The sequence below is a fragment of the Pristiophorus japonicus genome, chromosome 9, assembly GCF_044704955.1.
Source record: "Pristiophorus japonicus isolate sPriJap1 chromosome 9, sPriJap1.hap1, whole genome shotgun sequence".
NCBI lineage: Eukaryota > Metazoa > Chordata > Chondrichthyes > Pristiophoridae > Pristiophorus > Pristiophorus japonicus.
Genome location: NC_091985.1, coordinates 106,974,348 through 106,986,899, shown reverse-complemented (window position 1 = coordinate 106,986,899; position 12,552 = coordinate 106,974,348).

The window sequence follows — 12,552 nt, the reverse complement described above, 5'->3', positions numbered from 1 at the left end:
ACTAAACGTCCCCACTGTCCCGTGTAGTACTAAACTTCCCCACTGTCCCGTGTAGTACTAAATTTCCCCACTGTCCCGTGTACTACTAAACTTCCCCACTGCCCCATGTAGTACTAAACTTCCCCACTGTCGAGTGTAGTACTAAACTTCCCCACTGTCCCGTGTCGTACTAAACTTCCCCACTGTCCCATATATTACTAAACTTCCTCACTGTCCAACATAGTACTAAACTTCCTCACTGTCCCATGCAGTACTAAACTTCCCCACTGTCCCGTGGAGTACTAAACTACCCCACTGCCTCGTGTATTACTAAACTTCCCCAGTGTCCCGTGTAGTACTAAACTTCCTCACTCTCGACTGTAGTACCAAACGTCCCCACTGTTCTGTGTAGTATTAAATTTCCCCACTGCCCCGTGTATTACTAAACTGCCCCACTGTTGAGTGTAGTACTAAATTTCCCCACTGTTGAGTGTAGTACTTAACATCCCCACTGTCCCATGCAGTACGAAACTTCCACACTGTTGAGTATAATACGAAACGTCCCCACTGTCCCGTGCAGTACTAAACTTCCTCACTCTGTCGTGTAGTACTAAACTTCCCCACTGTCCCATGTAGTACTAAACTTCCCCACTGTCCTGTGTAGTACTAACCTTCCCCACTGTCGAGTGTAGTACTAAACTTCCACACTATTGAGTGTAGTACTAAACATCCCCACTGTCCCGTGTCGTACTAAACTTCCCCACTGTCCCATGTAGTACTAAACTTCCACACTGTTGAGTCTAGTACTAAACTTTCCCACTGTCCCGTGTAGTACTAAACTGCCTCACTGTCCCGTGTAGTACTAAACATCCCCACTGCCCCATGTAGCACTAAACTTCCCCACTGTCGAGTGTAGTACTAAACGTACCGACTGTCCCGTGTCGTACTAAACTTCCCCACTGTCCCATGAAGTAATAAATTTCCTGACTGTCCCGTGTACTACTTAACATCCCCAATGCCCCGTGTAGTACTAAACTTCCCCACTGTCCCGTGTAGCACGAAACTTCCACACTGTTGAGTGTAGTACTAAACTTCCCCACTGTCACGTGTAGTACTAAATTTCCCCACTGTCCCATGTACTACTAAACTTCCCCACTGCCCCATGTAGTAGTAAACTTCCCCACTGTCGAGTGTAGTACTAAACTTCCCCACTGTCGAGTGTAGTACTAAACTTCCCCACTGTCCCGTGTCATACTAAACTTCCCCACTGTCCCATGTATTACTAAACTTCCCCACTGTTGAGTGTAGTACTAAACATCCCCACTGTCCTGTGTAGTACTAAACTTCCCCACTGTCCAGCATTGTACTAAACTTCCTCACTGTCCCATGTAGTACTAAACTTCCCCACTGTCCCGTGGAGTACTAAACTTCCCCACTGTCCCGTGTAGTACTAAACTTCCTCACTCTCGACTGTAGTACCAAACGTCCCCACTGTTCTGTGTAGTATTAAATTTCCCCACTGCCCCGTGTCGTACTAAACTGCCCCACTGTCGAGTGTAGTACTAAACTTCCCCACTGTTGAGTGTAGTACTTAACATCCCCACTGTCCCATGTAATACTAAACTTCCCCACTGTCCCGTGTAGTACGAAACTTCCACACTGTTGAGTATCGTACTAAACATCCCCACTGTCCCGTGTAGTACTAAACTTCCTCACTGTGTCGTGCAGTACTAAACTTCTCCACTGTCCCGTGTAGAACTAAACTTTCCCACTGTCCCGTGTAGTACTAAACTTCCTCACTGTGCCGTGTAGTACTAACCTTCCCCACTGTCGAGTGTAGTACTATACTTCCACACTATTGAGTGTAGTACTAAACATTCCCACTGTCCTGTGTAGTACTAAACTTCCCCACTGTCCCGTGTAGTACTAAACTTCCACACTGTTGAGTGTAGTACTAAACTTTCCCACTGTCCCATGTAGTACTAAACTGCCTCACTTTCCCGTGTAGTACTAATCATCCCCACTGCCCCATGTAGTACTAAACTTCCCCACTGTCAAGTGTAGTACTAAACTTCCCCACTGTCGAGTGTAGTACTAAACTTCCCCATTGTCTCGTGTAGTACTAAACTTCCACACTGTTGAGTGTAGTATTAAACTTCCCCAATGTCCCGTGTAGTACTAAACTGTCTCACTGTGCCGTGTAGTACTAAATTTCCTCACTGTCCCGTGTAGTACTAAACTTTCACTCTGTCCAATGTAGTACTAAGTTTCCCGACTGTCCCGTGTACTACTAAACTTCCTCACTGCCCCATGTAGTACGAAACTTCCCCACTGTTGAGTGTAGTACTAAACTTCCCTACTGTCCCGTGTAGTACTAAACATTCCCACTGTCCTGTGTAGTACTAAACTTCCCAACTGTCCCGTGTAGTACTAAACTTCCTCACTCTTGACTGTAGTACCAAACTTCGCCACTGTTCTATGCAGTATTAAATTTCCCCACTGTCCTGTGCAGTACTAAATTTCCCCACTGTCCCGTGTGCTACTAAACTTCCCGGCTATCCCGTGCAATACTTAACTTCCCCACTGCCCCGTGTAGTACTAAACTTCCCCAATGTCGAGTGTAGTACAAAACTTCCCCACTGTCGAGTGTAGTACTTAACATCCCCACTGTCCTGTGTAGTACTAAACTTCCCCACTCTCCTGTGTAGTATTAAACTTGCACACTGTTGAGTGTAGTACTTAACTTCCCCACTGCCCCTTGTAGCACTAAACTTCCCAACTGTCGAGTGCAGTACTAAACTTCCCCACTGTTGAGTGTAGTACTTAACATTCCCACTGCCCCGTGTAGTACTAATCTTCCCCACTGTCCCGTGTAGTACGAAACTTCCACACTGTGCCGTGCAGTACTAAACTTCCCCACTGTCCCGTGTCGGACTAAACATCCCCACTGTCCCGTGTAGTACTAACCTTCCCCACTGTCGAGTGTAGTACTAAACTTCTCCACTGTCCCGTGTAGTACTAAACTTCCTCATTGTGCCGTGTAGTACTAAATTTCCCCACTGTCCTGTGCAGTACTAAATTTCCCCACTGTCCCGTGTACTAATAAATTTCCCCGCTGTCCCGTGTAGTACTTAACTTCTCCACTGCCCCGTGTAGCACTAAACTTCCCCACTGTCGAGTGTAGTACTAAACTTCCTCGCCGTCGAATGTAGTACTTAACATCCCGACTGCCCCGTGTAGTACACAACTTCCCCACTGTTCCGTGTAGTACGAAACTTCCACACTGTTGAGTGTAGTACAAAACTTCCCCACTGTCCCGTGTAGTACTAAACTTACTCACTGTGCCATGTAGTACTAAACTTCCCCACTGTCCCATGTAGAACTAAATTTCCCCACTGTCCCGTGTACTACTCAACTTCCCCACTGCCCCATGTAGTACTAAACTTCCCCACTGTCGAGTGTAGTACTAAACTTGCCCACTGTCGAGTGTAGTACTAAACTTCCCCACTGTCCCGTGTCGTACTAAACTTCCCCACTGTCCCATGTATTACTAAACTTCCCCACTGTTGAGTGTAGTACGAAACTTCACGACTGTCCCATGTAGTACAAAACATCCCCACTGTCCTTTGTAGTACCAAACTTCCCCACTGTCCAGCATAGTACGAAACTTCCTCACTGTCCCATGTAGTACTAAACTTCCCCACTGTCCCGTGGAGTACTAAATTTTCCAACTGCCTCGTGTAGTACTAAACTTCCCCACTGTCCCGTGTAGTACTAAATGTCCTCACTGACCGGTGTAGTACTAAACTTCCCCACTGTCCTGTGTAGTACTAAACTTCCCAACTGTCCCGTGTAGTACTAAACTTCCTCACTCTCGACTGTAGTACCAAACTTTCCCACTGGTCTGTGTAGTATTAAATTTCCCCACTGCCCCGTGTAGTACTAAACTGCCCCATTTTCGAGTGTAGTACGAAACTTCCCCACTGTTGAGTGTAGTACTTAACATCCCCAGTGTCCCATGTAATACTAAACTGCCCCACTGTCCCGTGTAGTACGAAACTTCCACACTGTTGAGTGTAGTACCAAATTTCCCCACTGTCCCGTGTAGTACTAAACTTCCTCACTGTCCCGTGTAGTACTAAACTTCCCCACTGGCCCATGTAGTACTAAACGTCCCCACTGTCGAGTGTAATACTAAACTTCCCCACTGTCGAGTATCGTAATAAACTTCCCCACTGTCGAGTATCGTAATAAACTTCCGCACTGTCCCGTGTCCTAGTAAACTTCCCCACAGTCCCATGTAGTACTAAACTTCCCCACTGTTGAGTGTAGTACTAAACTTCACCACGGTCCCCTGTAGTACGAAACTTAGCTACTGTCCCATGTAGTAATAAACATCCCCACTGTCCTGTGTAGTACTAAACTTCCCCACTGTCCAGCATAGTACTGAACTTCCTCACTGTCCCATGTAGTACTAAACTTCCCCACTGTCCCGTGGAGTACTAAACTTCCCCACTGCCTCGTGTAATAGTAAACTTCCCCACTGTCCTGTGTAGTACTAAACCTCCCCACTGTCCAGCATAGTATTAAACTTCCTCACTGTCCCGTGCAGTACTAAACTTCCCCACTGGCCCGTGTGGTACTAAACTTCCCTACTTTCCCGTGTAGTACTAAACCTCCTCACTGTCCAGCATAGTATTAAACTTCCTCACTGTCCCGTGTACTACTAAACTTCCCCACTGTCCCGTGGAGTACTAAACTATCCCACTGCCCCGTATAGTACTAAACTTCCCCACTGTCCCATGTAGTACTAAACGTCCTCACTGACCCGTGTAGTACTAAACTTCCCCACTGTCCTGTGTAGTACTAAACTTCCCAACTGTCCCGTGTAGTACTAAACTTCCTCACTCTTGACTGTAGTACCATACTTCCCCACTGTTCTGTGTAGTATTAAATTTCCCCACTGTCCCGTGCAGTACTAAATTTCCCCACAGTCCCGTGTACTACTAAACTTCCCCGCTGTCCCGTGTAGTACTTAACTTCCCCTCTGCCCCGTGTAGTACGAAACTTCCCCACTGTCGAGTGTAGTACTAAACTTCCCCACTGTCGAGTGTAGTACTTAACATCCCCACTGTCCCGCGCAGTACTAAACTTCCCCACTCTCCCGTGTAGTACTAAACTTCCACACTGTTGAGTGTAGTACTAAACTTCCCCACTGTCCCGTGTAGTACTAAACTTCTTCACTGTGCCGCGTAGTACTAAATTTCCCCACTGTCCTGTGCAGTACTAAATTTCCCCACTGTCCAGTGTACTGTTAAATTTCCCCGCTGTCCCGTGTAGTACTTAACTTCCCCACTGCCCCGTGTAGCACTAAACTTCCCCACTGTCGAGTGTAGTACTAAACTTCCCCACTGTTGAGTGTAGTACTTAACATCCCCACTGCCCCGTGTAGTACTAAACTTCCCCACTGTCCCGTGTAGTACGAAACTTCCACACTGTTGAATGTAGCACTAAACTTCCCCACTGTCCCGTGTCGTACTAAACTTCCTCACTGTGCCGTGTAGTACTAAACTTCCCCACTGTCCCATGTAGTACTAAACTTCCCCACTGTTGAGTGTAGTACTAAAGTTCCCCACTGTCGAGTGTAGTACTTAACATCCCCATGTCCCGTGTCGTACTAAACATCCCCACTGTCCCGTGTAGTACTAAACTTCCACACTGTTGAGTGTAATACTAGACTTTTCCACTGTCCCGTGTAGTACTAAACTGCCTCACTGTGTCGAGTAGTACTAAACTTCCCCACTGTCCCGTGTAGTACTAAACTTCCACACTGTCCCGTGTCGTACTAAATTTCCCGACTGTCCCGTGTACGACTAATCTTCCCCACTGCCCCATGTAGTACTAAACTTCGCCACTGTCGAGTGTAGTACTAAATTTCCCGACTGTCCCGTGTCGTACTAAATTTCCCCACTGTCCCATGTAGTACTAAACTTCCCCACTGTTGAGTGTAGTACTAAACTTCCCCACTGTCCCATGTAGTACTAAACTTCCCCACTCTCGACTGTAGTACCATACTTCCCCACTGTTCTGTGTAGTATTAAATTTCCCCACTGTCCCGTGCAGTACTAAATTTCCCCACTGTCCCGTGTACTAATAAATTTCCCCGCTGTCCCGTGTAGCACTAAACTTCCCCACTGTCGAGTGTAGTATTAAACTTCCCCGCTGTCGAATGTAGTACTTAACATCCCGACTGCCCCGTGTAGTACAAAACTTCCCCACTGTTCCGTGTAGTACGAAACTTCCACACTGTTGAGTGTAGTACAAAACTTCCCCACTGTCCCGTGTAGTACTAAATTTCCCCACTGTCCTGTGCAGTACTAAATTTCCCCACTGTCCCGTGTACTAATAAATTTCCCCGCTGTCCCGTGTAGTACTTAACTTCCCCACTGCCCCGTGTAGCACTAAACTTCCACACTGTTGAGTGTAGTACAAAACTTCCCCACTGTCCCGTGTAGTACTAAATTTCCCCACTGTCCCATGTAGTACTAAACTTCCCTACAGTCCCGTGTTGTACTAAACATCCCCACTGTCCTGTGTAGTACTAAACTTCCCCACTGTCCAGCATAGTGCTAAACTTCCTCACTGTCCTGTGTAGTACTAAACTTCCCCACTCTCGACTGTAGTACCATACTTCCCCACTGTTCTGTGTAGTATTAAATTTCCCCACTGTCCCGTGCAGTACTAAATTTCCCCACTGTCCCGTGTACTAATAAATTTCCCCGCTGTCCCGTGTAGCACTAAACTTCCCCACTGTCGAGTGTAGTATTAAACTTCCCCGCTGTCGAATGTAGTACTTAACATCCCGACTGCCCCGTGTAGTACAAAACTTCCCCACTGTTCCGTGTAGTACGAAACTTCCACACTGTTGAGTGTAGTACAAAACTTCCCCACTGTCCCGTGTAGTACTAAATTTCCCCACTGTCCTGTGCAGTACTAAATTTCCCCACTGTCCCGTGTACTAATAAATTTCCCCGCTGTCCCGTGTAGTACTTAACTTCCCCACTGCCCCGTGTAGCACTAAACTTCCCCACTGTTGAGTGTAGTACTAAACTTGCCCACTGTCGAGTGTAGTACTAAACTTCCCCACTGTCCCGTGTCGTACTAAACTTCCCCACTGTCCCATGTATTACTAAACCTCCCCACTGTTGAGTGTAGTACGAAACTTCACGACTGTCCCATGTAGTACAAAACATCCCCACTGTCCTGTGTAGTACCAAACTTCCCCACTGTCCAGCATAGTACGAAACTTCCTCACTGTCCCATGTAGTACTAAACTTCCCCACTGTCCCGTGGAGTACGAAACTTTCCAACTGCCTCGTGTAGTACTAAACTTCCCCACTGTCCCGTGTAGTACTAAATGTCCTCACTGACCGGTGTAGTACTAAACTTCCCCACTGTCCTGTGTAGTACTAAACTGCCCCACTGTCGAGTGTAGTACTAAACTTCCTCACTCTCGACTGTAGTACCAAACTTTCCCACTGGTCTGTGTAGTATTAAATTTCCCCACTGCCCCGTGTAGTACTAAACTGCCCCATTGTCGAGTGCAGTACGAAACTTCCCCACTGTTGAGTGTAGTACTTAACATCCCGACTGCCCCGTGTAGTACAAAACTTCCCCACTGTTCCGTGTAGTACGAAACTTCCACACTGTTGAGTGTAGTACAAAACTTCCCCACTGTCCCGTGTAGTACTAAATTTCCCCACTGTCCTGTGCAGTACTAAATTTCCCCACTGTCCCGTGTACTAATAAATTTCCCCGCTGTCCCGTGTAGTACTTAACTTCCCCACTGCCCCGTGTAGCACTAAACTTCCCCACTGTTGAGTGTAGTACTAAACTTCCCCGCTGTCGAATGTAGTACTTAACATCCCGACTGCCCCGTGTAGTACAAAACTTCCCCACTCTTCCGTGTAGTAATAAACTTCCCCACTGTCCCGTGTAGTACTAAATTTCCCCACTGTCCCGTGTACTACTCAACTTCCCCACTGCCCCATGTAGTACTAAACTTCCCCACTGTCGAGTGTAGTACTAAACTTGCCCACTGTCGAGTGTAGTACTAAACTTCCCCACTGTCCCGTGTCGTACTAAACTTCCCCACTGTCCCATGTATTACTAAACTTCCCCACTGTTGAGTGTAGTACGAAACTTCACGACTGTCCCATGTAGTACAAAACATCCCCACTGTCCTGTGTAGTACCAAACTTCCCCACTGTCCAGCATAGTACGAAACTTCCTCACTGTCCCATGTAGTACTAAACTTCCCCACTGTCCCGTGGAGTACTAAACTTTCCAACTGCCTCGTGTAGTACTAAACTTCCCCACTGTCCCGTGTAGTACTAAATGTCCTCACTGACCGGTGTAGTACTAAACTTCCCCACTGTCCTGTGTAGTACTAAACTGCCCTACTGTCCCGTGTAGTACTAAACTTCCTCACTCTCGACTGTAGTACCAAACTTTCCCACTGGTCTGTGTAGTATTAAATTTCCCCACTGCCCCGTGTAGTACTAAACTGCCCCATTGTCGAGTGTAGTACGAAACTTCCCCACTGTTGAGTGTAGTACTTAACATCCCCACTGTCCCATGTAATACTAAACTGCCCCACTGTCCCGTGTAGTGCGAAACTTCCACACTGTTGAGTGTAGTACCAAATTTCCCCACTGTCCCGTGTAGTACTAAACTTCCTCACTGTCCCGTGTAGTACTAAACTTCCCCACTGGCCCATGTAGTACTAAACTTCCCCACTGTCGAATGTAATACTAAACTTCCCCACAGTCGAGTATCGTAATAAACTTCCCCACTGTCGAGTATCGTAATAAACTTCCCCACTGTCCCGTATCCTAGTAAACTTCCCCACAGTCCCATGTAGTACTAAACTTCCCCACTGTTGAGTGTAGTACTAAACTTCACCACGGTCCCCTGTAGTACGAAACTTAGCTACTGTCCCATGTAGTAACAAACATCCCCACTGTCCTGTGTAGTACTAAACTTCCCCACTGTCCAGCATAGTACTGAACTTCCTCACTGTCGCATGTAGTACTAAACTTCACCACTGTCCCGTGGCGTACTAAACTTCCCCACTGCCTCGTGTAATAGTAAACTTCCCCACTGTCCTGTGTAGTACTAAACCTCCCCACTGTCCAGCATAGTATTAAACTTCCTCACTGTCCCGTGCAGTACTAAACTTCCCCACTGGCCCATGTGGTACTAAACTTCCCTACTTTCCCGTGTAGTACTAAACATCCCCACTGTCCTGTGTAGTACTAAACCTCCTCACTGTCCAGCATAGTATTAAACTTCCTCACTGTCCCGTGTACTACTAAACTTCCCCACTGTCCCGTGGAGTACTAAACTATCCCACTGCCTCGTATAGTACTAAACTTCCCCACTGTCCCATGTAGTACTAAACGTCCTCACTGACCCGTGTAGTACTAAACTTCCCCACTGTCCTGTGTAGTACTAAACTTCCCAACTGCCCCGTGTAGTACTAAACTTCCTCACTCTTGACTGTAGTACCATACTTCCCCACTGTTCTGTGTAGCATTAAATTTCCCCACTGTCCCGTGCAGTACTAAATTTCCCCACAGTCCCGTGTACTACTAAACTTCCCCGCTGTCCCGTGTAGTACTTAACTTCCCCTCTGCCCCGTGTAGTATGAAACTTCCCCACTGTCGAGTGTAGTACTAAACTTCCCCACTGTCGAGTGGAGTACTTAACATCCCCACTGTCCCGCGCAGTACTAAACTTCCCCACTATCCCGTTAGTACTAAACTTCCACACTGTTGAGTGTAGTACTAAACTTCCCCACTGTCCCGTGTAGTACTAAACTTCTTCAATGTGCCGCGTAGTACTAAATTTCCCCACTGTCCTGTGCAGTACTAAATTTCCCCACTGTCCCGTGTACTGTTAAATTTCCCCGCTGTCCCGTGTAGTACTTAACTTCCCCACTGTCGAGTGTAGTACTAAACTTCCCCACTGTTGAGTGTAGTACTTAACATCCCCACTGCCCCGTGTAGTACTAAACTTCCCCACTGTCCCGTGTAGTACGAAACTTCCACACTGTTGAATGTAGCACTAAACTTCCCCACTGTCCCGTGTCGTACTAAACTTCCTCACTGTGCCGTGTAGTACTAAACTTCCCCACTGTCCCATGTAGTACTAAACTTCCCCACTGTTGAGTGTAGTACTAAACTTCCCCACTGTCGAGTGTAGTACTTAACATCCCCATGTCCCGTGTCATACTAAACATCCCCACTGTCCCGTGTAGTACTAAACTTCCACACTGTTGAGTGTAGTACTAGACTTTTCCACTGTCCCGTGTAGTACTAAACTTCCCCACTGTCCCGTGTAGTACTAAACTTCCCCACTGTCCCGTGTAGTACTAAACTTCCACACTGTCCCGTGTAGTACTAAATTTCCCGACTGTCCCATGTACGACTAATCTTCCCCACTGCCCCATGTAGTACTAAACTTCCCCACTGTCGAGTGTAGTACTAAATTTCCCGACTGTCCCGTGTCGTACTAAATTTCCCCACTGTCCCATGTAGTACTAAACTTCCCCACTGTTGAGTGTAGTACTAAACTTCCCCACTGTCCCATGTAGTACTAAACTTCCCTACAGTCCCGTGTTGTACTAAACATCCCCACTGTCCTGTGTAGTACTAAACATCCCCACTGTCCAGCATAGTGCTAAACTTCCTCACTGTCCTGTGTAGTACTAAACTTCCCCACTCTCGACTGTAGTACCATACTTCCCCACTGTTCTGTGTAGTATTAAATTTCCCCACTGTCCCGTGCAGTACTAAATTTCCCCACTGTCCCGTGTACTACTAAACTTCCCCGCTGTCCTGTGTAGTACTTAACTTCCCCACTGTCCCATGTAGTACTAAGCTCCCCCATTGTCGAGTGTAGTACTAAACTTCCCCACTGTCGAGTGTAGTACTTAACATCCCCACTGTCCCACGCAGTACTAAACTTCCCCACTCTCCCGTGTAGTACTAAACTTCCACACTGTTGAGTGTAGTACTAAACTTCCCCACTCTCCCGTGTAGTACTAAACTTCCTCACTGTGCCGTGTAGTACTAAATTTCCCCACTGTCCTGTGCAGTACTAAATTTCCCCACTGTCCCGTGTACTATTAAATTTCCCCGCTGTCCCGTGTAGTACTTAACTTCCCCACTGCCCCGTGTAGCACTAAACTTCCCCACTGTCGAGTGTAGTACCAAACTTCCCCACTGTTGAGTGTAGTACTTAACATCCCCACTGCCCCCTGTAGTACTAAACTTCCCCACTGTCCTGTGTAGTACGAAACTTCCACACTGTTGAGTGCAGTACTAAACTTCTGCACTGTCCCGTGTCGTACTAAACTTCCTCACTGTGCTGTGTAGTACTAAACGTCCCCACTGTCCCGTGTAGTACTAAACTTCCCCACTGTTCAGTGTAGTACTAAACTTCCCCACTGTCGAGTGTAGTACTTAACATCCCCATGTCCCGTGTCGTACTAAACTTCCCCACTGTCCCGTGTAGTACTAAACTTCCACACTGTTGAGTGTAGTACTAAACTTCCCCAATGTCGAGTGTAGTACTAAACTTCCTCACTGTCGAGTGTTGTACTTAACATCCCCACTGTCCCGTGTAGTACTAAACTTCCCCACTCTCCCGTGTAGTACTAAACTTCCACACTGTTGAGTGTCGTACTAAACTTCCCCACTGTCCCGTGCAGTACTAAACTTCCTCACTGTGCCGTGTAGTACTAAATTTCCCCACTGTCCTGTGCAGTACTAAATTTCCCCACTGTCCCGTGTACTATTAAATTTCCCCGCTGTCCCGTGTAGTACTTAACTTCCCCACTGCCCCGTGTAGCACTAAACTTCCCCACTGTCGAGTGTAGTACTAAACTTCCCCACTGTCGAATGTAGTACTTAATATCCCCACTGCCCCGTGTAGTACTAAACTTCCCCACTCTCCCGTGTAGTACTAAACTTCCACACTGTTGAGTGTAGTACTAAACTTCCCCACTGTCCCGTGCAGTACTAAACTTCCTCACTGTGCCATGTAGTACTAAACTTCCCCACTGTCCCGTATAGTACTAAACTTCCCCACTGTCCCGTGAAGTACTAAATTTCCCCACTGTCCCGTGTAGTACTAAACTTCCCCACTGTCCCATGTAGTACTAAACTTCCCCACTGTCGAGTGTAGTACAAAACTTCCCCACTGTCAAGTGTAGTAATAAACTTCCCCACTGTCCCGTGTCCTACTAAACTTCCACACAGTCCCATGTAGTACTAAACTTCCCCACTGTTGAGTGTAGTACTAAATTTCCCCACGGTCCCGTGTAGTACTAAACTTACCTATTGTCCCGTGTAGTACGAAACTTCCACACTGTTGAGTGTAGCACTAAACTTCCCCACTGTCCCGTGCAGTACTAAACTTCCTCACTGTGCCATGTAGTACTAAACTTCCCCACTGTCCCGTATAGTACTAAACTTCCCCACTGTCCCGTGTAGTACTAAACTTCCC